Here is a 27,140-nt window from a genome sequence, read left to right as displayed (position 1 = left end):
GTGTGGAAGGTTTACTCTGGGGAAAGGGATCACCACTGTTGGGGTGTGTGGCTTCGCACCACCCTGTTTCCCAGTGGGGTAGTGAAACATTGTGCCCCAGCGCTGGGGACGGGAATCTCACGTTCCCTAACACGCCATGTCGCCCGGCTGTCGAAGCTTTCCCATCTTCACGAATGATGAAGTTGAGCATCTTCTGTGGTTTGGGTTTTTTGGCCATTTGGATGTCCTCATTTGTGAAATGCCATTTCAAGACCTCTCCCCATTTTGTTATTGGGGTGTCTGTATTTTCTTCATTAATTTGTAGGAGTTCACAGATTGTGAGTGAGACAGCATTCTCTCCGAGTAGAAAGAAGACATCCACCTTGTAACATTTGTGGCTTGCAGTTTTATTCTTTTTATGGTGTATTTTTAAGAGCAGAAATTCTTCGTTTGTATGTAGTAAAGTTTATCAATATATTCTTGTGTGCGTGGGTGGGAAGAAGTCCTTCCCTGCCTCCAGGTCATCAATGTATGTTTCTGTGTCTTCTAAAATATATAGTTCTTCTTTTCCCATTTGGGTCTGTAATGAACCTGGGATTGATTCCGTGAGTGGTATGAGGTAGGGGTTCATGTTCATTTTTCTCCCATACACAATCTAATTTATTGACATGTCCGCCTTTCCTTGCTGTGCCTCCTTTGTCACATCAAGGGCTAATTCCTAGGTCAGTTTCTGTGTTTTCTATTGATCCCTGAGTTCATTTGTCCAATCTTGTACCAAGACCACACTCTCTCAATCGCTACAGCTGCATTATAAATTATAATTATCTGATAGAGTGAAACCCCCACTCAACGTATTTATTTATGGCTATGACTCTGAGAATCAGCTTGTCAAGTTCCATGCAAAGAAAAAAATCTGCTGGGATTTTGATTGCAATTGCAGTGAATCTATAGATCAATTTGCAGTGTTGACTTTTTAATAAATGTTTATTTTTTACTTACTGCAGATGTATACAAATCCAGTCCATGTTTGTGTATGGATTTTATATCCAGCACTCTAAGTAAGCTCTCTTATCCATTACTGTATTTATACATTCTTTGGGATTTTTTTTTTTTTATGTACACAGTTATAGCACCTGTGAATAGCTACAGTTTTGTTCCTTCCTTTCTAAAGTGTATCATTTTTATTTCTTTTTCCTGTCTTACTGTAATGGCTGAGACCACTAGTAGAGTGTTGAATAGAAGTGGTGGTAGCAGGCATCCTTGTGTTGTTCTTGATCTAGAAGGAAAAGTCCGTTTTCCATTTGGCAAGTTGTCTGCTGCAGGCTGTGCTCATTTTAAAAGCATTCAATTTGTATCACCAAATGACTCCAAAAGAATTGTGCCCGTTTCAACATAACCTTACCAGCATTGGGTATTATCTTCAGAGGTTCTTTTTTTGGGGGTGGGGGTTGTTTTTGTTTTTAGATCATTGTTTCTCTGATGAGCCTAAATGGTGTCTCACTATCTTTTTTAAATTTGCATTTTCCTGATTATTCAAGAGGTAGAACATCGTCCCACATATTCATCAACCACCTGTGTTTTGTCCTGTGCGTCTCTTCCTCTCTCCATTTGTTGATACATTGTTGGTGTTTCCTTAACGAATTTGAATGCGTTCTTTACATAATGAAGATAGGTGTCATTTCCCTGTCACATTTGCTACAAATGTGTTCCCCTGTATGTCATATATCTTTTAATTTTTGTTATTTTTTCATGTTCCCTTTCCTTATTTTTATATGGTCAAATCTGCCTCTTTTCTTTTACAATTTATTCTATGCCTCCTGAGCTTGGAAAGCTTGTCTCCCTCCTGAGGACTGATAAGTATTGAATTCTGTTTTCATCTAGCTTTTTTTATGGCTTAATATTTCATACTTAACTGTTTACTCCATCTGGAATTTGTGGGGCTGTGGGGTGTGAAGCTAGGAGTTAATTGCTCCTCACAGTTTACCAGGGGAAGGGGCCTCATTTGCACTTCCAAGTCTCAGGGCTCTGGCTTCCCCACATCTAGGCTGCGTGGGAAGAGATTAAAGGGAGGAGGGAAGTAGCCCTGTGTGCAGCCGGCACTGGGATCGGGAAGCTGTAATTACCTTCGGGACAGTCCTGTTAGCTGCCTCTGCCTGGCTTTAAGTCAAAAGCAGAGAGCTGTTAGCCCAGTTTAGCGACATCCTAGGGCACGTCTCTTAATGTAAGTGGGACTCAGTTTCCTCATCTGCAAAGTGGGGATACTAATGATACCCGTCAAGCTGGGCGTATATGTGTCGGGGCGCATCCTGCAGAAAGCAAGAGGTCAGGCAGACCTGGCCCGAATCCTGGCTCATCTGTGTGACCTTGGGCAAGTGACACCGCTTCTCTCTGAGCCTCAGTTTCTCCGTCTGGAGACCAGGAATGATAATACTGTAGTTCCTCCCTCGTGGGGCTTTGGGGACACGTGTGTAGTTCTTAGTCCTCCAACAGCTAGGCCCTGCATGGTTACTGTCTCTGCTGTTGGAGTCATTATTCAGGAGAAGGGGGGACCGTCTCTGTGTGGAGGGGGTTTCCTGTGTGGTCTCTGGGGGGGTCCCTGGCCCAGCTGTGATGGGAAAGGGAGAGCCAGGAGAGGAATGGCATGGCTCGTAGGGCTCCCTCCTTCTCGCAGGCTGAGGGCTGTGCCCCCCTTCCCCTCCTCGCTCCCCCAGCTGTGGGGGGATGGGCATGCAGAGCCAGTCTGTCGCTTCCTGACGCAGACAGAAGGACCGGCACTGGCCTGCGGAATGCGGCAGCGCACAAACACGCACAGCGCCCGCCCCGCACACTCAGTCACACCTGCACAGAGAGCCAAGTGCACGTATCACAGACACACGCAAGACTGGACACACACACACAGAAACACACGCACAACTAGACCCACCACCTGTCGTGATGCACACGTAGATTCACGGGTCGGAAACACACACGCCCTAGTACACAGAGGTGCAGAGGCAGTGTGCTCGGCATGCACACGCATGCACACACGCACGCACACACGCTCCAGGCACGCATCTGACTGGCAGAGCTGCGCTCTGGGCCACAGCTGGTTTTCGGCTCTTCTGCTTCCACCATGCCTCAGCCTCGCCCCTGCAGACCAGGGCCCTCCCCGGGCAGCTCCCACACCTGCCAGCCCCCATCTGCCCAGGGGCCTGGCTCCTCATCTCTGGCACATCAGTATCTGAGGTGATGCTGATGGCCCTTTCCCCTCCCCTCCCCTCCCCCCCTCTTCATTCACTTTGTTGGAGACAGAAGCCACAGGGGTGGGACCTGGGGCAGGGCCAGGCCACAGAGCCTATGGGAAGAGGCCCATATACCTTATGCACCCCGGGGGCAGCGAGAGCCCACCCAGCTCCCTCCGTGTGGGTCTGCACACGCTCATGGATGTCATGAAGGCCTGGGACCAGCATTGGACCTGCTCCCTGTGCCTGACCCGCACCCGGAGCCTTGCAAGGGTAGGCGGAGGTGGGCTCCATTAGCCTGGGTGGAGACCCTTTGATGTGTGGCTAACCCTGACCCCCACCCCGCCCCCTATGCCCAGTGGGCAGAGGAAGGAGGTGGGGGTTTGGAGGGGTGGAGCTAGGTCACTGCTCAGAACCTGATGTGGGGCACCCGTGTCCCCAGGCTCATTCACCATAGCAGCTGGGGAGGGGTCTGCTTGGGATTCTGAGCAAGACCCGAGAAGTCCTGGGGCAGCTCTGCTTGCCTGTCCACCTTCCCACTTGCCCCACTGCTCCCCTCTGAATCCGAGGATTCTCCCCCTGCCCCCGCCCAGCATTCCACCGCCAGGGGTCAGTGCAAGCCCCCAGCGCACAGTAGGTTGCCTGACTAATGTCCCTGAATGGTAGGCAGGGGACTTGAGTGCGTGTATCCCGATTGCTGAGGGCCTGTGTGCCCCACGTGGGCTCTGCCTGCCCTCCAAGGCTCAAGGTCCCCTCAGGCCTGCTGGAGTTCTTGTCCCCAGTGAGGGCAGCCCTGCCTGTCCCATCAGGGTGTTGGGGAGGTGACATTGGACTTGGGCCACGAATGATAAGGATCCAGCTGTGGGTAGATCTGGGAGGAAGCCTTCCAGGCAAGGGGGTGTCTGTGCAAAGGTCCTGAGGTGGCCACATGCTGGGGGAGGGGGAGGGATGTGTTGGAGAAACAGAAAGTAAGAGCCGTGGTCAAAGGACAGAGCCTGGAGGAGTGAATGGCACAGCCTGAGGTTGGCAGGCGGGGTGGGGGCCCCAGCAGAGCCCCAGGGCACCCAGCAGCACCCCCATTTCCTAGGTGGGGGCCTGGCTCCTCAGAGAGGAGGCCAGGCCAGGTGGTGGGGAAAGTCCGACGGAGGACAGGCACCTTCCTGCTCCCTGGGGTCCTCCCCGGCCCAGCCTCGGTGGGGGGTGGGCAGGGGTTGGGGGGGAGGGGGGACAGAGACTCAGGGGACCCCGCGGGTGGGGCAGGCACAGCTGTGGGGAGGCCAAGGTGCTGGCATCAGCAGGAGCCCCTCCTCCTCACCTCGCTAAACAATCATTGCACAAAATATGCAAATGGTATAATTACTGTTATTTGTTTTGCTGATATAAGTGTTTGAAATGCAAATGTCAAGTTTGGGCGCATTCATTTTCCCCACCCCTCACCCTGACGTTTGCAAGTCTACGTTTAGCCCTGGAAGAAGGAGGAGGAGGATTTGGGGCACCCTGGAGGCCGGGCCCCCTCCCTAGCGGTGCACAGGGGTGCCTTAGAAGGGAGACCTCACATCCCCCTCCCCTCCGTGCTGTGTGATCTGGGGCCAGTTATACTCGGCCTCTGGGAACCTCAGTTTACCTGTCTGTGTAATGGGCGCCACCAGCCTCAGGCTGTGGTGTGTCTGGTCCCAGTGCTCTCCGGCCCAGAGGCAATTCTATCGATGGGTTTGGGCCTCGGTTTCCCATCTGTAAAATCCTGCATGGGTGTGTTCGTAACTATCACGTGGGGACTTAGTGCTCCTGGATGGTTTTTTGGGGCCCTAGCGCACCCCCAGATATCATACACGAGATGTGTATGTGCATTTTCCAGGGTGGGTCCTCACCTTTGACCCCTCCAGCCCAGGTGGTCTCTGAGGTTTCGGGTCTCCCAGGCTTGTGGGTTCAGACGAGCCTGGGCTGTGAGCCAGTGGGGTGTGCCCACCATCATCCGCACCCGACAGAGGGGAAGGTGAGGCCCGGCCTGCCGGGGCTTGTGGCGGTCTCACCGCTGATCAACGTGTTGCTCAGATGCCACAGCCCCGTCTGGTGCCTGGTTCCTTTCCGGCTGCACACGAGGCCAGGGCAGGCCCGCTCCTCTCTGACCTTCTGCAAACTGCTCCACCTGGAGCAAACTGCACCCTCCAATCCGCCTGCACCTCGCAGCCCCCCAGGGCCAGGGAGGCCCCGTGTGTCAGATCACCGGCTTCACCTGAACCCCACCTGCCGCAGATCCCCCATTATCGACGAGGTGCTGGGACCCATGCAGCATTGCAAGCGCTGTCTTCATGCTCTCGGACCAGGTCGGTTCCAGTACGAGCGCAGCCCCAGAGAGGAGAGAGGCTTCCTGCCGGACCCTGTGGGTCTGCAGGAGCTCAGGGCTTATGCCAGGGATGGAACCGAGAGATGCCCTGGCTTGGGCCGATGAGGACGAGAACAGGTGTGATCCAGAGGCCGGTGGGTCGGAGAGGCCCGGGCGCTGCATACCAGCCTGGCAGCCCTCCCTGAGGCCACCCCTCGGGGCTGCGTGCTGGCAGCTGCTGGGCGGGGCGCGAGTGCTGGGCTAACACTCAGGTCTGGCCAGAGCAGGCGTGTGGGATGCCTGTGGTCCAGTGCGCCTGTGAGGAGAGTGGAGGGTGTGCGTGCATGCACGTGTGACCAGTGGGTGTGCAGGTGGTGCTCGTGGACAGTGAAGGCTCCAGGCCAGGCCCCTAGCGCTTGGTTCTGAGAACACAGCCCACTCGCAGGCCAAGAGGGACCTCAGCGCTCCCCTGGTTTCCGCTCACATGCACAGTGCCCCGGGCTCACGTTCCACCTTTGGACAGCTTTGCTGTGAAGTCTGAGCGTGGCCAGGAACCGAGGCCTGGGCCTGCCCGTGGCCCCCCGACACTGCAGCTGTGCCCCTATGGTTCCAGAGCAGTTTCCTCGTGCTTAACTTGGGATTCTTTGTAAAGCAGGGCTGGGCAAAGAGAAAGTGCTCAAGAAGCACGCATTCCTGCTCCTCGCTCGCTTCACTCAGTGAGGCATGGGTCCTTGTCACAGCTGGGGAGGCCGTTTTCAGGCTCCCAGGACCCCGGAGAGCAGGGCCTGGCCAGGTGGGCAGCACGGAGAGGGCCCTCCAGGCGGGGGACCCGTGTGGGCAAAGGCCCGGGGGGCAGGAAGGAAGAGGCGTCCTGGTGCCTGGGCTGAGGTCTCAGCCTGGAAGCCGCCTCTGGGGCCTGCGGGTGCAGAGCTGCTGAGCGCTCTCTTTCTATCCCAATTACCTTTTCCAAGACAGGTTTGGCCTTATTAGCATATTCAAATGCAGCCCATTATTATTTCAATTAGCTGTTAGGCAATTAGCTCTAATTGATGAACATTCCCCCCACCTCCCCACATATTTTTTGGTTATTTACGTCTGCTTCTAAGCCACAATTTCAGGTAATTACGTGCCCCTCACTCAGCCGTTTGCATGCGCGCACGCACACACAAACATACACACACACTCTCTCTCTCTCCCTCTTCCTCACACCATGGGTTCCTTCTGCCTTCCAGTTCCTGCTCCTGGCCCAGGAGCCTGGGGGATTCTGGGGGGGCTGTGCACAGCTGGAGCAAGGGGACCACTCTGGCTCCTGCCCAGGCCCTCCTGAGGGTCACCACTCAGCCTGCAGGGCCTCAAGGTTCACGGCCTTGCTCCCAGAGTCCCCTTGTCCCGAAGGGGCCCCCTCCTCCCCCCTCCCAGTGGTGCCACCCGCGTTGGTTCCATCGTGGCTCCGGGCTTTGTCCGAACACTGCATCTTTGCCGTGTGGCCTGGGGAGTGGACACCATTCTCAGCCAACGCTTCCCTGTCTGCGAAATGGGGACCCGGTGCATGGGAGTGAGGCTGAGTGAGGTGGTGCATTCAGGTCCTCGGTGAGCATCCCCGGCATGGCTGCTGGGGTTGCTCCAGGGAAGGAAGGGAGCAGTGAGTGATCCAGCCTTGTGGGCAGGTGGGGGAACCAGTCGTGGGCTGACTTGCCAGCCCAGCTCGGGCTTCGGCTTCCTGGCTGGTGCCCTCCCGCGTCGAAGGTCTGGAGTCCTCACCCTCTCCTCCCCAGCAAGGACGCTCTTGGGGTGGAGGCGGAGGCCTGCAGGGAGAGGCCTTGCCCCGGGTCTTTGCATAGCCCACCTCCATGGGGGTGGGGGGGTCAGGGAATCAGAGCTGGTCCTCCACCCCACCCCCGACACACCTGGGCTGCAGCAGTGGGGGGGGCGAGCTGCAAATGGCAGCCGTGACCTGGAGGGGTCCCCCGTCTGACCTGCCGAAATCCTGCCTCCGGGCCGCTCCTCTTCCTGCCCTCTGCCTTCACTGGTGTGTGCCTCCTCGTGCATCAGGGAGTCCCGGCCTCCCCAGCGTGCTCCTGGAGGTTGACTGTCATGCACGGAGCGCACAGGATGGATGTCCCCGTGGCTCCGGCAGACGGGATCTTGTGCAAGCTTACGATGGCTCCCCGCGCCCTCTCACCAGTGTCCTGTTCTGTCTCCATGCAGTGGCGTCTGCCTGGGTGACCGTGTACTGTTCTCTGGGTCCTGGAACACGGAGAAGACGTGCATGACCCCTGCAGGGAGGAGTCCACCAGCCCGTACTGCTCCCACGTGCTGCGTCACCGGTGGGCCCTAACCCGAAGGTAAGGGGCGCTCTGGCCCGTCGGATGTTATCAGCACAGCAGGGAGGGCCGGTCCTGAGGACCTGTGTGCTGGGGTCACCGTGCAGGCCCAGAAGGAGACGGGGTCAGGTTCGGGGTCAGGTTCGGCTGGCCTGCAGAAACAGACGTCCCCGTGCGGAGCTGCGGCCCGGCCGACAGGGTGTTGGGGCTGAGGACCGGGCCGCCCCGGCGTGTGACCAGACAGGTCAGGGGCTCCGCCGTCCTCCCCGGATGAGTCGGGGTGCTGTGTGGGTTTCATCTTCCGCCACCTCACGGACCTGGGTGCGGTGCCGTGAGCTTATGTGGCATGTTGTAGGCCGTGTGTATGATGCGCCTTAGGTTAATACGGACTTACCCTGTATATTGGAAAAAGGGTCTTATATGGGAAAAGTGACCCAGAACGCTGACTTGAGTGCCTCGGTGAGGAAGGGGTGTGGAGGCAGCCGTCCCGGTGGCCCAGCACATGTCCTCGCTGCCGGCGGTGCTGTGCCTGCTGGGGAGTCCATTTTCTCAGTGCTGTCCCAAGTCACACATCCCCTCTTGCCACCCGTGCCTTGGAATCCGCCGCCGGGGGCCCTTCACCCAGGTCTGGGACGGACTGTCTTTGTAAACCCAGCTCCAGCGCGGGTGCTCTTACCTGGGAGGTGGCCCGTCTGATGGAGCCGGGTTGTCCTATTGCGCGTGACCGGCAGGAGGTCAGTGACGCGGTCCGTTGGAACACAAGTTTTAGGGTTTGGATTTTTGCAATACGTTGCTTGCCTGCTGCATCCGGGCATCGTGATCGTGATACTTAGGCTCTTCCAATTCTGACGGACCGAGAGAGGGAGATTTGGGAATATGGGGCTTTCTCCTTCGTTACGTGGAGGAGCAGAGACTCCTTCTAGAACTTCCAAAGGCACGCCTTCTGCTGGTGGTCAGATGGCTCCCCAGCCTTCTCCATGGCTTTAGCGGGAGGCTTCCAGGACGGGCCCGTGAAGGGGAGTGCTGAGGATAGAGGAGAGCCCACCACGAGAAGCAGGGCAGGGCGTTCTGAGCAGAGGGACCAGCGGGGGAAGGAGAGCTGAGGTGGGACAAGCTTAGTGCGTGTGAGGTTCAGGGGGAGACCGGGGTGGCTGGAACCTGTGGGCGTGGGGGCCATGGGGTTGCAGGGTGGAGCGGGGCCGGATCACAGGGTGGGTGAAGCTGTCTGTTCATGTTCCTCCAGATGTCCATGGAGTACCTGCCATTGCCAGACCCCGGACAGTGTGGTGCTAGAGACCCACGTCCCTCTAGGAGCGCCAAGTCTAGAAAGAGGGAAGGGTGTGAGGATGCGCGGCTCATTCCATGGGACGGCCCCGTCCCTTCAGCGGACATCAAGAAAGTCTGGGGTGAGGGGCTGGGGTCTGCCCCCATCTCTACCACTCATTTCATGGGACAGTGAACAGCACCTGCCCCTCCACAGGCCTCAGTTTCCCTGTCCTGAAGGATGTCCCCTGAGGCTAAGAGCTGCTGAGAGGGCAGGTGGGTGGTCTGGGGTCGGGGTCAGCTCTGACCGTGCTGGTACGCAGAGACCCCCACAGCAGTGGGGCTGGCCACCACCGGCCGACAGCACCCCTCAGAGGTGTAGGGCTGCGGTGGAGAGGGGGCAGTCGGGGCTGGGCTGGGCGGACTTGGTGGTGCTGACCCCAGGCCACGGGCTAGCCAGAGCACGGCTTTGCAGAGCAGGAAGCCCTGTGCTTTCCCACCCCTGTCCATTTGCCCAGAGCACCCTCTCTCCCCAGTCCGCCTGCCCTCGGGTGGTGGTGGTGTCCCACAGACCCCAATCTGCCGATTTTTGGATGTAGAGTGCCAGAAGCCACCTCTGACCTCCTGTTTCTTGTCTGTAACGTGGAGTAGTAACCTCTCAGAAGGCGAGCGTTCAGTAGGACATGCACGTTGCTCGGTATACAGTAGGCACTCAAGAAACGCTGGTGGGTGTTGCCCGCTTTTCTGAGCATGAGACAGCAGAGTCTCTGGGACGTCACCTCAGAGCAATGTTCGTTCTTTTCCTCCTTTGCGGCCCACGCTCAGGCTTCCCTGTGCTGGTCCGGGGTCCCTGCAGCCCGGGGAACCCCCACGGGGCTCAGCCCCCATTGCCCCCAGACCCGTCCGCCTGCGCCCTCTCCCTCCCTCCCTCCCGGCTGCGTGTTCTACCCGGTCAGAGCCTGGCAGGTGGCGGACGCTGAGTGAGTGTGTGCCGAATGAATGGATGGATGTTCCCTATCCATCCTAGGAGGGAGGTGGCAGACCAGATGGCCCGGGGCCCCTGCAGGGTCCGGCAGAGGAGTGCGGACACCGCACGCGTGGTTCAGGAACGTGGGTGCTGGGCACGTTGTTCCTGATATCCCTGACAGACAGAACGTTTCGTCATGCAGCGAGTTGAACTTTCTCAGTTCTATTCCTGCCTCCCTCCTCCTCCATTTCCTGGTCCTGAGGCCTCGTCCCTGGAAGTGGCTTTCCTGAAGCAGTGACTAAGAGGCCAGAAGGAAGCTTCTCCGTGTTCTGATGACCCCCGGTGACCTGCTGGCCCCGGCCCAGCCCTTGGCCGGCCCTGTGTTTGGCACCAGGGACAGAGCCACGGCCAGCCCCGCCCTGGGCCTGTGGGCGCCATGGGAGGCCTGCAGGGGAGACGGGGCCTGGGGGTCGGCTAGAGCTAGAGCCCAGCGTCCTCTGTAAGAGCTCCCCTGCCTCCAGGCCTCAGTTTTCTTCTCTGGGAAGTGGGGGTGATGCTTTCCCCAGCAGGGCCTGGCCTGACAACAGGTGACTTGCCCAAGGCCACCCGCCTTCCCTCCTGCCTGTGCCGCCCCTCCCCCACCTCTCCAAGAGCAGTTATTTATCTGCCCGGTGGTGACAGGTGGCAGTGGATGGAGTTAGAGCTGCTTCCAGAGATCAGCTGGCTGCTGCAGAGCAAACAGCCCGAGCTAATTAGCAAAAGGTCACTCCAGCTGCTGGAGCCCCCGCTTTTGAAGTCAGGCCTCGCAAGTCAGGCTGGAAGGAACCCGGGACTTTGAGTTAGCGGCTTGGTTACCAGGACAGCTTCAGTCCCCAGCCCCCAGCCCCCGGCTCATCGGCTCATCGCCTGATCGCCCAGCCCACGACTCTGAGGCTTCGCGTAGAGACTCCCGGCACCAGGGGACTCCTAGCGCCCCTGCCCTAGGCTGCACAGTCCACAGAGACTCCGCCCCCAGCTGGCATTGGAGGGCAGGCCTCCCCCCACAGGGCCCAGGGGCAGACCGTCCCCGGCGGCTGAAGTGTGGGGCTTGGCAGGAGCCACCCACGTGCCCCCACATTCCCTCTGACTGTGTTCTTACCGTTTTTAAGTAAATTCACTTTTTAAAAAACTTAAATAAATACATTTATTTAAAAGGGAAGTTTTATAGCAGTACTGCAAATGGGAAACAAGCCTCCTTTACCATAAATAGAATTCAAAATCATAAAAATAAATTCAGTGGAAACAAAATAACGTTATAAAATTCTATCTGGACGCCATAGCCCAGAGGAGGCTCGGAGCCCAAGACGTGCTGTTACTTTATTAAAAAGGGAGAACAGGGCGCCTGGGTGGCTCAGTTGGTTAAGCGACTGCTTTCGGCTCAGGTCATGATCCTGGAGTCCCGGGATCGAGCCCCACCTCGGGCTCCCTGCTCAGAAGGGAGTTTGCTTCTCCCTCTGACCCTCCCCCCTCTCATGCTCTCTCTCTCTCTCTCATTCTCTCTCTCAGATAAATAAATAAAATCTTAAAAAAAAAAAAAAGGGAGAACAGCAGGTGTGCAGGGGTGTTTAAGACTTACCAGCCCCAATCCGAGACTTTCTTTTTGATGTAATCAGAAGCACTGAAAAGAATCAAATTGAAGGTAACTTTCTAATAAAAGTATTCAGCATTAGCTTCTGCCGCATCAGCCAGGGATTCAGTTTGGCTGCACGAGAACAGAGACCCTGTCTTGTGATTGAGCCCCAGCCGGGGGCTCATTTTTCTCATGGAAATAGGGTGGTGATGGCAGAGGTGCTCAGCCCGAGGAAGTTGTCAGTCATCTCGACGCCACATAGGCTTCTTCTCTGATATCCTTAGCCTTTGTCCTCATTGTCTCGAGATGGCGGCAGCTCCTCCAGCCATTGTATCTGCATCCCAGGCAGGAAAAGTGGTGGTGAAGAGAAAGGAATATGCTGGCTAAGTTGGTTCCTTGCTGTCGGAGGATCACGGTGGGCACGGGAGTCCATGCTCTTGCCCGCTACGGTCCACTGCTGTCTCATGGATGGTTCTCACTGAATAGTTCACCTGTTTGCTGCGTATTTACTTGGTGCGTGCTGTTTTCCATGCAATAGACCCCGGCCGTGAGGTCACATGCTGGCTGTGGGAAGAGTCACGACCCATCCCAGGACGCCCGCCTGGGGCCTCCCCTTCCCCCACACCTGACTCCCGCTGCCCACAGTGGGCCCAGCGCAGGGTGGACCCTGACCTGGCCCCACTTCCCCTCCCTGAAGACCCAGGCTGCCCTCACCCCCTGCGGGGTGGGGGTGCAGGAGGGGGCCCAGGTTCAAGCTGCCCGCCTCTGGGCTGCCCTGGGAAGGGGGCAGCCCCTTCCCTCCCGCACAGCTCTCTTGGGGCCCTGGGGCCCCCCGTTCTCCCTCTCCAGCCTCCCCGAAGCCTTTGCTTAGCGGTTTCGGCTCTCCAGCTGGCTGCAGGGCCGCATTTCTGCGGCTGTAGGTCTTAATCTGTCTTCTCATTTCCCTGTGGAATGTGTACCCCGCCGTTCCTGGCCCTAATTAGCAGGAGGAGGGGTGGGCCTCGGGGTGCCTCCTGCCTCTGGCCTCTGTCTGGCTCTCAGGCCCTGGGGACCCCTTCTCTGTTGGTGCAGGGCTCCTGGCTCATGCCTCCGGCCCCACTCGGCCCCTCCTTGCCACAGGCTTTGCCTTTCAGCCTTTGCTGCTGCTTGCCACCTCCCGTCATAGACTTTAGTCTTGCCTCTGGCCTCTGACCCCTCTTTGTGCCAGCAGTGCGGGGGGGCCCACTATAGACCCCAGCTTTAGATCTGGGTCCCATTGCTAGCCAGCTGTGCAATCCGGGGCAAGTCACTTAACCTCTCTGTGTTCTTTGTGTGATGGGGACAATAGCAGCAGCTCGTGGGCTCTCTGGCCAAGTGAACGAGAGGCGCCCCACCTGTGCCTCTCCCGTCTTCCCCTCTCCCACCTCCAGCTTCACGGATGTCCACATTTTGCACATGCGTGTGTAAGCATCACTGCACGTGTCCCCATGACCCTGGGGGGGGGGCTGCCATGCGTGTCGTCGTCCTGCCCTGCCCCCCCTCCCCTTGACATGCCAAGCCCCAGTGACTCACCGTGGCCTGGCTCCCCAGCCCACCCTGTGAACCCTGAATCCAGCAGCGGAAGTGGCTCAAGGGGTGTGCGGGGAGGGGGAGGGCAGGTGGGGAGGCCAAGTGACAGCCGTGGGGGTGATGGGAGAGGAGAGGAGCTGGGGCAGAGGGAGAGCAGTTTAGAGCAGACCCATGATTGGGGAGGAGAGGAGCTCAGGGGGGAGAGCAGTTTAGAGCAGGCCGGTGATGGGAGAGGAAGGGAGCTGGACGGGGTGGGGGGGGGTTGGAGAGCAGTACAGAGCGGGCCGGGGAGGGGAGAGGAGAGCTGGGCTGGGGGAGAGCAGTACAGAGCAGGCCGGGGAGGGGAGAGGAAGGGAGCTGGACGGGGTGGAGAGGGGAGCAGTACAGAGCAGGCCGGGGAGGGGAGAGGAGAGCTGGGGAGGGGAGAGCAGTTTAGAGCAGGCCGGAGGGGCGGTGCGGAGAGCAGACAGGGCTGTTTTTCACAGTAGTGATTTGATACGGAGGCTCTGGGGGCCGTGGCCCCGAGCTCTGGAGAGGCTTCTCTGCCAGGAGGAGCAGGAGGGTGCAGCGGGGCAGCGGGGGCTCCCTTCCTGAGCACCCCAGGGTCTGCAGGTGGAGAGAATCGTGTGCACGTGCCTGGGGGTCCGACTGACACGCGCCCACCTTGCGGAAGTGCCCCTGCTCTCTGATGGAGAGGAGGGTATGTGGAGCCCCCTGCAGGGACTCTGCCTGGCTCTGCCCAAACTGTCCCGGGCGGGCCCTCACCCCGGACACACGGGCGTCCCCAGCCTGGCTGCTTGGCTCTGGGCCCTGGAGTGTGGTGTGCACATCAGCTGACGGTTCCCCCGGGCTTGCCAGTGGAGGCTCTGAGACTCCTGGGGGGTGCGGGCAGGTGGGGACGGAGCGCGTGCTGCAGTCCTACTCTGTGCTCCCTGCAGAGGGGCGTGCAGGGGAGTCGGGGCGCCCCCACAAGTCTAGTTCTGGCTGGGGATGCGGGTCTCGTGGGCGCTGACCCTCCCGGACAGGACCGTGAGCGCAGGCAGGGCTCAGAGCAGCAGGGCTTCCTGCAGGGGCAAAGCGGAGTATCCCCCCTTCCCCATCCCGTCTGTCAGCCCAGGACACAGCCCCCACTGCCCTGCCAGCCCGGCTCTGTCCGCGGTGCATCCCCGGCGTGTGGCGTAGGGCCGGTCCTCAGGTACCTGTCCCGCGTGAGTGCTGTAGGAACCCTTCGCAGCTGGGCTGTGTGTGGTGGCTGGTGTCCGCATAGTGGACACCCACCTGCTACCCACAAGAACGCATCGTGACCCCAGCCCACGTGTGGGACGGGCCACAGCCACGACAGCTCCCGCTAATTCTGGAGGGTCCCCACAGACACACGGTTCGGGGTCACGGACCACACCTCTCTTAAAACAGCCCCTTCTCTGCTCCCGGCATCCGTGCTCCTCCTACCTCCGGACACGCTTCCTCTCGTGTGCCCCTTAAAGCTGGTGCCCCTAAAATTCCTGTCTCTTCTCACGTTGCGTCCATTGTCCTGCCCCGGGGTTAGCCACGTCCCCACGCAGTGCCCCCCCGTCCTCTGCCCAGCACAGGCCTTGGGCACACAGGCACCCCAAACGCGGCATGGCTCTGACCACACCGACCCATCGGTGCCCCCACCCTTGCTTTGCCAAACTGCCTCTCCGCTGCTTCTGACCCCTGCAGAGGGCAGAGCCCGCCCACCCGCTGCCCCACCGGCGTCTGCAGCCTTCCCGTCACCACCGTCCATGACCTCCCGCGTGTGTCCTCTCTCTCTGACTCTCTCACTGGAGAAGGACGCACACACATCAGGAGTGTTTGCAGCTCGGTCAAGTTCTTATGAGCTGGACACACCCATGTCCCCAGCTCCCAGACCGACCGGCAGGGTGCGACCCGCTCGCTTGTGGACGGGGCAGTTCGGGGCTGCCCCGAGCGGTGCTGCTGTGACCACTCTGGACTTCCTGCGCACGTTTGCGTGCCCTCCATCAGGTGTATCTGTGCCTCTCGGCTCCACCCACGTCCCTCCCTCGCCCCTCACCATCCGGTCTCCTGCCACCTCTCCCGCAGACCGTGGGAGCATCTGCTCGATGCCCTGCACACCCACTGTTGTCCTGCAACAGTCCCTTCTCCATCAACAGAGTCATCATACATCCTCTGTACCAAACCTTCAGTGGCTCCCTATTGCCCTGTCGTCGGTAGGGACTCTGGGGTGAGATCGAGACTCAGCGCCCCCACCATCCAGGTTCTAGCTCACCTGGCCTCCTCGGCCCCTCCCCTGCCCTGTCTCCCCCACTGCCCCCCTAGGTGCCTTTGCAGGGTTGGTCTCTCTCTGTTCAAGTCTCTGCAGAAATGTGACCTCTCTGGGGAGCCCTGCTGGACCCACTAGACCAGGCTGAGTCCCCGGCTGACCCACGATCACATCGCACTTGAACTGGTTGAAATTCGGGCTTCCCCTCTGCAGCCCGTTAGCCGTGCCTCTGGCACGTGGCAGGGACCTGCCTGCCGGGCGTGGATTTCGTGGCGAGGCAGGGCAGAGCCGCAACCCCACGGTGTAGGTGTGCGGTCGGAACCATAGAGGGGCGTGCTCAGAGTTGCCCAGCGGGTCAGCAGAACGGGGGGCTGCTGACATGGAGCCTGTGAGGATGTGCTCTTCCCAGAGCAGTTGGCACATACGCGGAGTCGTCTTGAGAACCAAGGACACGGCAGGGCCCAGAGGACTCGCCTCGGACGGTGGAGGGAGGAGCACTGTGGTCGGGCGAGGAGCAGATCCCTGGGGAGGCCCTGGGCACCCCCAGCCCCGGCCCGGCCCCTCCCTGTGTGCCCTGGGCCCCTCTCTCCCAGCCCAGCTGACCGCATCCCAGCACGCTTTCCCTTGTGAGCCCGTCCTGGCCGGATACCTCTCCTTTTCAACCCCACACCACACCTGCTCTCCTCATCAGGAGGAAGCCTGCATCCTTGAACCCTGGCCCGGCCTGCACAGAGCCTCTACCCATCACCTCTGTTGGGAAGGAGAAGGCGGAACCAAGCAGGGGGCCAGATTCTCTAGCTGGGTCCACGGGCTTCCTCCTCCTGCCTTTCATTCCCCAGAGGCCTTGCGGATTACGTCAGGCCCCTTGTCCATGCGGGGGGGGGGGGGGGGAGGCCTGTCCAGCCTCCAGAAGGGGCAGTGCGCCCAGTCCCCAGCCTGCTTCGGCCCCCTGCAGGCACAGCGGAGAGCGCCCTGGGGGGGGGCACCGAGCGCTCAGGTTTGTGGCAGGAAGGAGCGGGGAAGCCGTCTTCGGCAACCCAGCCCTACCTGGCTTGGGGGCAGGGGCTAGACCAGACGGCCCTTTGTCCCAGCCTTGTGTGGCAGGACTGGCAGCGTGGGGCTGTGGCCCGAGGCCCTCAAGGCCCCTTCCTGCCCCAGGGCCTCACTGGCCCTTGAGACCACCTCTCCCTTCCCAGGGCTGATCCCCTCAACCCCCGAGCCTCCCTCCCCATCTTTGTACTTGGGTCGCTCTTCCGCAGAATCAGCTGGTACGGTTATTTTGATTATATAATGTGAACGTTGTTTCGTTATTAACGGGAATTAGCCGCAGCTAATTCGCTCAGCCTTGCTTCCTCGGCTGGCCCGGGGCCGCCCCCGGCCCCTCTCCCGCCCCCGGGTCCCAGCCTGGCCACTCACCGTGCCTGTTTTCTCATCGAGGAGCGAGGGCCGGCGAATGATTCTCTGCTCCTTCATGATGCTGCGAGGGTGACAGCGTTTATATAAACGTGCGTCGGCACCTGTAAACTTAGGCCTTTGATGGCAGGGAGCGGAGTTACTGTAACTGGCTCCCAGCCCTGCGGGGCCGCTGCTGGCCTCCCACGAGGAAGCGGAGACACAGACTTAGCGACCTGCCCAAGGCCGTCACTGGCCAGCTGACAGCTCTGTCTGCAAGCCCAAGCTCTCCACCCTCTGCTCCAGGGCCCCAGGGGTAGTGGAAGGACCAGCAGAAGGGAAGCAGCCTCAGAGGCGGCCGCTCAGCCTCCTCCTGCCGCCCCCCGCCCCGGGCTATGGCACAGCCCCAGGGTCCTTGGGCTGGGGGACGGGGAGCCCTCTAGTGAGGGGTCAGGAGAGCAAGGCCCTCGTCCTGGTTGTGCCGCAACCTTGCGGTGTGACCCGGGGAAAATTCCTTTCCTTCTCTGGGCCTGAGTGCAAGCCTTCACAAGGCAGAGGCCAATTGGGAGGTTCTCTTCATGTGGTTCCTCAGGCGCCCGGCTGCGTGGCCACCCCCGTCTGCCCCTGCCTGGCCCTGGCCTGGTGCCAGCACAGGGGTGCTTTCAACACTGTCGGCCAGATGAAGAAAGGCTAGAGCGTCAGGGCTGTCCATCAGCTTGCCCAGCTGCTGGGCTCCCAGGTTACACCTGCCAAGTTCTGTCCGTCAAACCTTTCCTCAGCGTGTGGTCAGAGCCGGGCGGGGCTCAGGGTCCAGGAGGGCCCTGTGAGGGAGGGACTGTCCCCAGACACCGTGGGTCAGTGTTAGCGCTCTGACGACCAGGACGGGGGAAGCCCGGGCCCCGGGGCAGCCCTGGAACAGAAAGGAGAAGCTCTGTCTCCGCTCTTTCCTCCCCTGGGACCCTCAGGCCATTCCTTCCCCTCGCTGGTCCTCAGTGCTCCCATCTGTGTGAGGGGGCCAGGCACGACTCGCCAAAGGCCCTGGGCCCTAAGCCTAAACCTACTGAATCAGGAGTAGAGGCAGGTCCTGAAAATCTCTGTTTTGTGAAGCCTCACAAGTGATTCTGACAGTTCTCTTGGTTTTAGGACTACCCTTGCTGGGGGCAGTGCCCTCTCTGATGTCCAGCCTCTCCTTGCACACCTCTGGCGACGGGGAGCTCAGTCATACACAGCAGCCTGTTCCTTGCCAAAACATTTTAAAAATGTATTGTAAAACATTTAAGATGTCTCAAATATTTAAGAAATCTCTAATAAATATTTCACTAATTATGAAATATTTAATACAGCTAAAGATATGAAGAATAATACTATGAATACCTGAATGCTGTCCCCTCCAGCTTAGTGTTAATCCCCATACACTGCTCTTAACCTCGGGAAGCCCTGAAAGGCTGCGAGGCCTGTGTTCAAGTGCTCCCCTCCCCTCTGCTGGAGCCTCCCGTGTGCCCCCCTGAGACCCCCCCCCCCACCTTCCTTTCTAAACTTTTCATCGTGGCAGAATACACAGGAATTTGGCTCGTGGGCTCCGTGCGTCTCTTCCTTTGTGCGGTGCCCCCTAGGTGTTTCCCAGCGAGGCCGCGTGTTTTATACCTCCGTGAGCAGGCTCGGAGGGCTGTCTGGGAGGGTGACAGAGTCCACCCACAGGGCCTGGGGTTGCCTGCTCTGCAGGTGTGGGTGCACCGGGGCCCCGTCCCGCCGCCAGTCACCCCCACCGCCTCCTGCCTTTCCTCAGACCACCTGCCTTTGCATCCGCACTCCGCCAGCTCACTCCCCCGCCTTCAGACGCGCCCACCTGGGCCTGTTGGCCGCATGACATGTAGCCTGGCACTGGGGCTCCAGGGCTCCAGGGCCAAGCTGCCTGGGTTTGAATCCTGCCCCACGACTAAGCAGCTGGGGAAACTCAGCCAAGTTCATTAACAACTCCGTGCCTCTTCCGTAAGATGGGTGATAATAGTATCCACTTCACGGGATTAGTCCAGGTACTAAATAGGTTGATAGCAGTGAGTCTGGCTCCTCAGAGATGCTATAGGAGTGTGGGCTCTGGTTATCTTCCTTGAAGTCTGGAGCCAGACCCTCTGAACACAGGCTGAGCCATGCTGCATAGAGCCGGATTATCACCTCCTCTGTTCTCCCTGCTATATCTCTGTTAATCAGCCAGTTACCTTCTCAGGTGGCCACATTTACTGGTCCAAGTGGCTCTCGCCTCCTTCTTTTTCCTGTGGGTGATATGGAGCCATGCCGACCCCTTCCTGGCATGGTCTTTGCCCTGTGTCCTTCGTAGAGGTGGATGTGACCCATTATTCCAGCTGGAGGGGTGCTTGGCTCTGGGTCCTGGCCTCCAGCCTCTCAGGGTTCATCCAGGCTGCCGCTCACACAAGTGAGGACAGAGCCTGGAGACCACCCTAGACAGCCCTGTGGGTGACCCCGCCGTGTTTGGCAGCCCCTCCGTGCCCGTGGTCACTCTGCCACCCAGGCACATCTGATAACCGGGCCTAGCCCCTGCGGGAGGCCTGGTCCCCATGAATGTCAGACTGTCCTCCAGGAGCCTTCGGGGATGAGCGAGTGGGGGGCAGATGCCCCTGACCTCCCAGCACCCACCGGGCCGCCCAGGGACTGGGGTGGGGACCCCTGGGGTCCCAACGCTGTGTCCCAGAGGGAGGCTGCCTTCCCTGAAGTCCCACCCATAGGCCCCCCCGCCCGGGGCTGGGAACTGGGGGGGTGGGGCCTGGCGGCAGGGAGATGCAGCTGGGGGGGGTGCGGGGGAGCAGCTCCCTCCACCCGCAGCAGTGAGGCCGGTGGCTGGTGTCGTCTCAGGCGACAGACGGACAGACGGACGGCCGACAGACGGGGCCAGAGCGAGGCGGCCAGGCAGTGAGGGGGAGGGGGCGGTGTGAACCACAGCAGTTCTGTGCTCGGGGATGACGGATAGACTCGCGGAGGGGAGCGCGTCCTCACACCCCACTTGGGCGATTTCCAGCGTTGTCAATTATGCCGAGAATTGAATGTCCTCCAGCCAGCCGCTCGGGTGGGCGGACTCCTGGCTGCCGTGAAACAGTCATTAGGCGCTGGGGTGTGTGGTGTGGGGGCGTGCGCCTGAAGTGCGGTGGGGGCAGGCGGTGGGCCCGTGGGGTCGCGCTCGGGGACACGCACACATGGTCACACACACACTTCCTCCCCGCGGGATGCCGGCCCCCCAACCCCACCCCGAAGCTGCCCGGAGGGGGACCCGCCTGCGGTCTCTGTGCGGCGCCGCCTTCTCAGCCAGGGGTGCCCAGGCCCCTGCCCACGATGCTCCTCGGCTTCCGGGTTTTACTCCCCTTGGCCCTTTGAAGCCCCCACGAGAGGCTCTATTTATGCCAGCGGCACATGGACCACGCTGGATTTCTTGCTCAGACACGTGCTGGGAGGCCCGGCACAGCCAGACGCAGCCCCAGCCCCCCGCCAGGCCACACACACAGGAGAAGCCCGCCCCGAGCTGTCCCCGGCCCCGCACGGTGGTCCCCAGCACCCCTGGACCTCAGGGACGTGGGTGGGGCTGCGGTAGAAAGGAGCCCGCCATCCGAGGCGATCTGCGGTCACTTCCGTCCCAGGGGCTGCCCAGGGAGGGTCCCTGAGCACCTCTTCTCCCAACCCCTCCAGAATACAGACCCGTGTGTGCGCGGGAGACAGAGCCTGTGTTTCCCACTTAGAGGCGGGGCTGGCCGCCAGTGCAGACTTGGGGGAACCGCGGCCCGGCCACCCCTGTGAGCCGGCTGGGTGCCCCCTCCTCAGGGGACAAGGGACATGTTCTGGACTTTCTTACGACATGTCTGTGTCCCTCTGTGCGTCCAAGGCTGCCCGGCTGGCTCCCCAGCTCCTGACGGGACTCCCTTTCATGACCTCATTCAGCTGGCTGACTCCAGTCCCTTCCCCAATGCCAGTCCCTTCCCCAATGCCGTCTGGCAGGGGGGGCTCCGGCTGTGCTGACGAGGATTCATTCTCAACCCCTTGCACTTGTGAGCTTTGCTGTTTGCAGGGCAGGGAGAGGAGAGGGGTCCGGGCCGGGTCCTCCCTACCCTTAGCTTTCCGGAGGGAGTCCCGCCCCTTTGCAGTATCCGTTTGGGACCAGAGAACCAGTGGGAATGGGGCCAGACCCAGACCCCTGTGCCCTGACCCCTGGCTGGCCCCCCAGAGGTCTGCACTTCCCCCCACCAACCCGATGTTGGGGGACAGGCCCTGGTCGGCTCCGTGGCCCTGCCCCCAGCCCTGGCCACCACACGGGCCCCTCCCCCCACTCCTCCCCCAGCGCGTCTTGGTGACTAACAGCAGAGCATCCCCTTCCAGATCAATCCCGGTCCTGGTCTTGCAGCTATAATTGATGTTTGCTGTGTCATTAGATTGATTTCTTATGGACTCTGAGAGCTGGTGGGGCGAGCAGAGGGGTGGCTGGGGGCTGACTACAGCCCACACACCCCTGGGAAAGATGCCAGCCCAACGCTCAGGCTCCCCAGGCCTGGCCGCACCTCCCAGACTTCATTTCAACTCTTCCTCATCCCTCTGTCCTCAAATCCTGGCCCCCCAAATCCCCTCACATGGCCCCGTTGGGCACGGCGTGGCACACGCAGAACATGTGTCTCTTGCGCAGGCCCCTTGGTGAACCTATGGGGTCAGCAGATTGTTCCCACTTCCCAGAGAAGAGAAGATGCAGCCGAGAAAGTCTAAGTGATTTGGTGGCGGATGGTTCACACCCCACGAGCCCTGCCTCCGGGAACACCTGCCACATGGGGTCCCAGCTGCGTTTGCTCTCGGGATGGGCCCCCTGGGAGCAGGTGCCTGTGGCCCCATTTGTCAGGAAGATAAACTGAGCCTCAGAAGTGAAGGCAGCTGCACAACCCCGTGGCCCGGAGAGCAGCAGGGCCCGAGGCACAGGTGGGTCAGAGCCCGCCTCATCTAGGCCGCCGCCCAGGGGACCGGTTGCAGACCGGCCTTCCCTGGCCTCCACACCACCCCCTCCTGAACTGGCAGGCTCACAGATCCCGGTGCCCCTGGAGTGTGAGGGCGAGGAGCTCCCTGTGACATGCGGGGAAGGCAAGGCACGGGGTGGCGTGGCGTGGGGCTCACCCCATCGTGGCCCTGCTCTCACTCACCTGACACTTGGTGTCATGTCGTTATCTGTTGCCACGTAACAAACCACGCCAAACCTCCGTGGCTTTGCGGAGCAGGCATCCAGGGAGGGCTCGGGCGGGAGGCTCGCCCTCACGCCCCAGCCAGGCGCTCTCTCTAGCAGGCCCCCCAGCGCAGGGGACCGCCAGCTTCTCCAGCAGGTGGTGTCCGGGATTTCGTCAGCAGTGGCTGCGTCCACGGGTCGGTGCCCAAGGGCCATGCCCAGGACAGACAGGGCTCACTTCTGCCAGCGCGGGTGGCCTGCCTGGTGTCAGGCCCACCCAGATTCGAGGGGTGCAGAGACAGACGCACGTCCTGTGCAAGGGGGAGGTCAGGGTCCCAGCACGGCGAGGTTCCTGCCACGGTTTCTGCCATAAGCCCCTCACTTCTGCGGCAATTCTGCTTTTCTCCTCAGAGTGGACGTTCTGAGAGGGTCCAGGCCTTCGCTCATTCTGTATTCCCTGTGCCCCTGATGCCCAACGTGATGTCCATCCATCCACACGTGGGTGACTAGGAACGTAGACCAGGAGGCTTTGCAGGGGTGGTCTCGGGGGGTGGTCTCACAGTCCTAACACCCCCCCCAGGGGGCCGGGGTCTTCCACAGGCCAACGTGGAATCCACCAACAAGATGCCTTCCAGGCTCGCGTAAGCTTCCCCAGCAGATTTCTCTGCCGTTTACCCTGCCTTGAGCCAATCCTGAATCATGGAAATCTGGAATGCACAAAAGACGAAGCAGGGGTGACGTTCACTTGACAAAGCAGTTCGTGGTGCTTGCCCACACAGCTTCTGGGGGCGCGCCCACTGTGGAGGGGCCCCGAGCTCACAGACCCGGGAGTCTCGCTTGAGCTGGCAGCCGCCGTCCGCAGGAAATCACCCCGGGGAGAGGGGGTGAGAACGGCCCCAAACCCCAGACTGCAAAGACCGTGCAGAAACGGGACCTCACATGGATCTCGCCCCTGAAGACTGGATCAAAAATCCTCGGTGAGACACAAACAGATCCAATTCCACAGAATGTTAGAGAGATCATCTGCCACGATTATGTAGGATTTATCAGAAGAATTCAGAGATGGCTTCGTAGTGGGGAAATCTATTCATATAACACACAGCATCCACAGCTTGGCCGTGGTGCCCTGTTGATAAATGACAAGAAGCATCTGACAGAATCTAGTGCTAGTTTCCGATCTTCAAGGAACTGCTAAAAATAGAACTGGGGATAGTTTCTTATCACGGTAAAGAAATAGTGTCTGTCTCAACTCCACAGTCAGGATCGTGCTAAATGATGAGATTTTTCACAATTCCCGTTCAAAAACTTTTATTAAAAAACAAACACGACAGTGCCCTTTATCATTGTCCAGAAGTTCTGGACATAGCAATAAGACATGAAACAGAATTTAATGCGATGTCTCTAGGAAAGGTTTGTAATTATTTGCCGGCAACCTGATTTGAGGCCTAAGGAAACCAAGAGAACCACTGAAGTGATAATTTGAGAACTCAACGAGGGTACCGGGCTGGATAGAAAACAAACATACACAAATCAATAATTTTCATCTGTACCAGCAACAGCTAGTCGGAAAACATAATGAGATAAATGGTCCCCACTCACAGTGGCAACAACAGAAAAACCCCACGGGATTCTCAGGAATACATTTACAAGAAAAATTTGAGATCATTATGAAGAAACTCTGTGGCGTTTTCCCGGGAGACCAGAGAGAAAGGGGGCATAGTGGGACGGTCTGTGCCGGAATATTACAGTCCCGAAGGTTCCTCCAAAATTAATTTGTAGGCTCCGTGCGGTCTCACCCGCATGTTCGCGGAGTGTTTTGAAGAGCTGTATCAAATCTCCTGGAAGATGCACGCCGAGCAAACATTCTGGAAAAGGAGGAGCGAGAAAGGGTGTCTTTTGTCCTCCAAATGGAAGCTCGTTCCGGAGTTCCAGGGGCATAAACGGAGCTGTTGAGGTGTCACGAGAGGGGCGAGGGGCCAGCGATGCAACAGCGCAGTCCCCAGACAGGGGCGTCCATACGTGTGCAGCCGTGTGCCACCTGGCAGGGTGCGTGACAGGGGAGAGGATAATGGCCCCAGAACAGCAGGTGTACGTGGAGACCGTCCCAGGAAAATCACGACAGGTGGCCACCCTCCTTTACGGTTGATGGTGGACTGAACATCTCCACAGGCTCAGGCCCCGTGCACTCCCTACTCTGTACCTGGGAAGGACGCGGAAGATCCAGCCCTCCGTGCCAAGCACCTTCAGCCCACAGTCTGACTCACGGGGAGGGCTGCACAGGGGCACAGCCAGCCGCTTTGGGCTTACATACGAGGGGAGACTCCAGCCCCTCTTGGGAGTCCAAACAGAGACCACGGTGGTGGGAGGGCTTATGTCCCAGGCAGGGAAACTGCAGCTTAGAGAAAATGCAAGAGAAGCAGGCTGACCATCGCCTTACAGGGCAAGGTGGGGTGGTGAGGGACAGGCAGGGACACGGGCTCTCTTGAGGGCACTAGGGAGCCATGCGGGGTTGCAGGGGGAGGACAGGCTGGACCAGACTTGCCCTGTGGGAAGCACGCTCCAGTCGGGGTGGGCGACGGCGCATCACAAATCAACCGAGGGAATAGATTATTCACTATATGGTGTCAGGACAGTTTGTTGCCTGTTGGTTGGGGCGGGGGATCAATTTTATTCCTTTACATCGGTGAAGTACCTTCCAGGCAGGTTGAAAGTTAAATGTAAAAATTCAGACCATAAAGATGTTAGCAGATGGAGGTGACTTCTGCTCTTAGGACAGCTCGGAGTTACCCAGGCTGCCAAGCGGCGGACACCGTGTGTGTGTGGGGGGCGGGATTCGGTGACAAATTGAAAACGAGAGTCTGTGGGCCCAGGCCTGCCCATGGTGCTGGCTTGCCCTCCAGCAGCCCCCTTCCTGGGACACGAGCCTGAGGCCCCAGCGGGGACGGGGCTTCAGGTAAAGGGCGTCTTGTTCTCAGAGCTCCAGTGGAGCCCAGGGTGGACCCTTGACCCCGGGGGCAGCAGCAACCTCCTGACAGGTGTCCACAGGGGGCGCGTGGGCTCGCGAGGGTGCCCATGAGGGAGGCGGTGCCTTCTGGAGGGACAGGGCCTGTCGGGGTCGAGGCCGTGGGAGTAACAGATGGCCTGGGATGCCTAGAACCCGCGGGCGCGCCGGCAGCGCCGGGCAGGCTGAGTTTGGTCAGACCCCCTGGTGTGGACCCGGTCACATGGGGGAGGGCCCCGTTCCCGGTCGGCATGGGGGCAGATGTGTCCCTGCTCCGTCCCAGCCCATGTGGCATCATCGATGCCTTCTCAGACTGGACTTTGCTTCAGACCTGGTTTCCCTCAGTCATTTAATGTTCGAGGGGCTAACTGCCCACTTACAACCTCTGCTCGAAAACCATGCCCCAAATCTTTAGTTCAAGTCATAGTGGCCAGGAAACGCGCTCTGAGAAAATCATCACAGCCACGAGGACTCGAGGCAGGACCCAATGGGTGAGCGGGGTGGGCCGCGGTCACCGCGTCTGGGTGCGTGGTCCCGGTTGGTGGAGCGTGGGGACGGAGGCTCTGTCCCCCCGAGGCCCTCCTGGCGTTCTGCGTGGAGGGAGCTGGGAACAGGGATGGAATCCCTGTGCTCAGAAAAGGGCTCCCAGAGTTCAGGGCTCTTGGGGGTTTAGGTTCGACTGGGAAGAGCAGAACCAGCAAATCCCCAAGTTCAGTCTCAGTCCGGCCATCCCTCTAAACAACTGGAGAGATTCAGGTCAGACTAAAGATAGAACTTCCTGGCTGCCTGGGTTAGGAGGGTGTGATGGGGAAGAGTGCCAGGTGTCCCTTGGACACCCAGACCCTTGCCTGGAGTCCTCGACATGCTTCCCGACGGTGGCGGGGGGGTGGGGGTGGGGGAGGAGGGACCGGCGTTCCTGGAGAGGGTCATGCGTCGCCGTCCAGGGAGGGCCTCCACCCTTCTCCTCACCTCTGCCAGCGCCTGAGCAGGAACCCTTCACAGAGTGATTTCTCCCTCCAACAGTACTGTACATCATGTTTTTTAATTTAAAAAGATGCCCAGTGGAAGCATAACAGACCATTAAATGTTTGGGTCCCTAATTAACTCCGGAGCAGCCAGGAGGTGCGGGGCCTGGCGGGAGGGGGACAGGGCAAGCCCGGCGTCGTTGCGGGGGGCAGGACTCCAGCCCCCAGCCGTGCCCGGGGCCCTCCCCGCTGTGAACCCCAGCCCAGCCCCCCCGGAAACTCCAGGGTGGGGCCCCTACCAGCATTGTTACCAAGCGGCGTGGTGGATGTTGATGCTGCGTCCCACTGCCCTTGCTTGGGGAAGCCTGGGCTTGCTGGCTTTCCCTCGTGGAGCCTGTTTCTCCGTCTTCCTGGGGATGATGCTAGTACCTGCCCTCCCGGGCATCGGGGAAGGGGCTCCCATACAGGAGACACTCGCCGTACGCGGGGCCCTGGAGGACATGAGAGGCCACCGCTGTTGGCACATTTGCTGCCCGTCCCGGACTCTGGCCAGGCAGGCTCAGGGCTCCCGGGGACTGCCCAAGGTCACCGGGCAGGCGAGTTGGGCACTCGGCACTCTCCCCAGGCCCCATCCCTCCCCCTCTGCATCCTTGCAGGGTGGAGGGCACGGGGCAGGTGACATTCTCTTCACCTTACGCCTCCCAGAGGACAGGGCCAGGGCCAGCTGAGGCCGGGGGCTTGCCAGACTGACCCTGTGGCCAAGTCCGGAGGATCCAGCCCTGCTGAGTCAGCACCGCTGGACCGCCGACCGCAGGAACCCATGCCAGCCTCCGTGGACAAATACGGAGCAGGAACGGGGAGGGCAGGTTCAAGGTGGTCATGAGGCTGGGGACGGCGTTCACTGGGCCCTGGTGGGGGGGGCACCAAGGCGGGTGGCTCCTGAAGTCAAAAAACCCACAAGGCCTGTCTTGCTGGCCTGCTTGGTCCACGCACATGGCCTCGAATCGTGCGTTCCCTCCCCCATCCACCTGAGGCCAAGGGGCTGCCCAAGGAGGAAGTATTTATGGAGCACGCCTGCAGCAGGC

General features: G+C 59.8%; 1 protein-coding gene across 5 annotated transcripts in view; it reads left to right on the top strand.

Moving 5' to 3' along the window:
- Positions 1-27,140, top strand: part of ELFN1 (extracellular leucine rich repeat and fibronectin type III domain containing 1) — a 66,899-nt gene that overhangs the window by 28,799 nt on the left and 10,960 nt on the right. For all 5 annotated transcript variants that reach the window (XM_045872211.2, XM_064593424.1, XM_064593427.1 and 2 more), the window contains one exon: positions 7,732-7,868. The gene's annotated coding sequence lies outside the window, so the exon portion shown is untranslated. The remainder of the gene's footprint in view (positions 1-7,731; positions 7,869-27,140) is intronic.

The sequence above is a fragment of the Mirounga angustirostris genome, unplaced genomic scaffold (assembly GCF_029215605.1).
Source record: "Mirounga angustirostris isolate CCGP_5_RB_7025 unplaced genomic scaffold, mMirAng1.0.hap1 SCAF_5, whole genome shotgun sequence".
Lineage (NCBI taxonomy): Eukaryota > Metazoa > Chordata > Mammalia > Carnivora > Phocidae > Mirounga > Mirounga angustirostris.
Note: the sequence above shows the minus strand (reverse complement) of the source record. Positions and strands in the feature narration are given on the sequence as shown.